Raw genomic sequence first — 2184 nt, forward strand, 5'->3', positions numbered from 1 at the left:
CGTCAGCGGTGTGTACCGGTCCGACAGCGGTGTGTACCGGTTCCGTCAGAGGTGTGTACCGGTTCCGTCAGCGGTGTGTACCGGTTCCGTCAGAGGTGTGTACCGGTTCCGTCAGCGGTGTGTACCGGTTCCGTCAGCGGTGTGTACCGGTTCCGTCAGCGGTGTGTACCGATTCCGTCAGCGGTGTGTACCGGTTCCGTCAGAGGTGTGTACCGGTTCCGTCAGAGGTGTGTACCGGTTCCGTCAGAGGTGTGTACCGGTTCCGTCAGCGGTGTGTACCGGTTCCGTCAGCGGTGTGTACCGGTTCCGTCAGCGGTGTGTACCGGTTCCGTCAGAGGTGTGTACCGGTTCCGTCAGAGGTGTGTACCGGTTCCGTCAGCGGTGTGTACCGGTTCCGTCAGCGGTGTGTACCGGTTCCGTCAGCGGTGTGTACCGATTCCGTCAGCGGTGTGTACCGGTCCGTCAGCGGTGTGTACCGGTCCGTCAGAGGTGTGTACCAGTATGCGCCTCCCGGCAGACGAGGGGGAGACAGAAGCAGAGTAAGAATACAGGTGGTTCAACAGCAGTTCGGTCTGACATCCTGTGTGTGTGTGTGTGTGTGTGTGTGTGTGGTGGGTGGGTGGTGGGTGGTGGGTGGTGTGGTGTGTGTGTGTTCACCAGCAGTTCAGCCTAAGATCCTGTCAGAACCATTTGTCAGATGTTTGTTCTAAGAGTTAGTGTTTGACACACCCTGTCTGTTCTCATCCTCTTCCCAACAGAATGGTGGTCTGAAATGTCAATCAACTTTAATGTTAATGCATTGCAACCCATCTCAATGTATTTATTATAACAATATTGATACGTTACATGAATCCAGACTACAAATACCAATATTGATACGTTACATGAATCCAGACTACAAATACCAATATTGATACGTTACATTAATCCAGACAACAAATAACGATATTCAGACATTACATTAATCCAGACTACAAATAACAATTCTAATACATTACATTAATCCAGACTACAAATAACAATATTGAGACATTACATTAATCCAGACTATAAGTAACAATTCTAATAACATTACATTCCAACCATGTAATCCGTCTGTGTTAGAATGGCCCTGTAGGCACACACACACACACACACACACACACACACACACACACACACACACACACACACACACACACACACACACACTAATGGGGGCCGCTCTCTAGATCAGGAACTCCACACACCCTCCTCCCCTGTGTGCACGTTTAGTTTTTTCCCTTAGCACTACAAAGCTGATTCAAGTAATCAAGGTATGTTGATGAGTTCGTTATTTGAATCAGTTGTGTAGTACTAAGGTAAAACAACAAAATGTGCACCCACTGGAGGCTCCAGGACCGAGTTTCAGAAACCCTGATCTAGACAACAGTAGCACACACAACCCCCAGAAACCCTGATCTAGACAACAGTAGCAGACACAACCCAGAGAAACCCTGATCTAGACAACAGTAGCAGACGCAACCCAGAGAAACCCTGATCTAGATAACAGTAGCAGACACAACCCAGAGAAACCCTGATCTAGATAACAGTAGCAGACACAACTCAGAGAAACCCTGATCTAGATAACAGTAGCAGACACAACCCAGAGAAACCCTGATCTAGATAACAGTAGCAGACACAACCCAGAGAAACCCTGATCTAGATAACAGTAGCAGACACGACCCAGAGAAACCCTGATCTAGATAACAGTAGCAGACACAACTCAGAGAAACCCTGATCTAGATAACAGTAGCAGACACAACCCAGAGAAACCCTGATCTAGATAACAGTAGCAGACACAACCCAGGTGAAGCCTGATCTAGATAACAGTAGCAGACACAACCCAGATAAACCCTGATCTAGATAACAGTAGCAGACACAACCCAGGTAAACCCTGATCTAGATAACAGTAGCAGACACAACTCAGAGAAACCCTGATCTAGATAACAGTAGCAGACACAACTCAGAGAAACCCTGATCTAGATAACAGTAGCAGACACAACTCAGAGAAACCCTGATCTAGATAACAGTAGCAGACACAACCCAGAGAAACCCTGATCTAGATAACAGTAGCAGACACAACCCAGAGAAACCCTGATCTAGATAACAGTAGCAGACACGACCCAGAGAAACCCTGATCTAGATAACAGTAGCAGACACGAC

Source organism: Salvelinus fontinalis, chromosome 37, assembly GCF_029448725.1.
Source record: "Salvelinus fontinalis isolate EN_2023a chromosome 37, ASM2944872v1, whole genome shotgun sequence".
NCBI lineage: Eukaryota > Metazoa > Chordata > Actinopteri > Salmoniformes > Salmonidae > Salvelinus > Salvelinus fontinalis.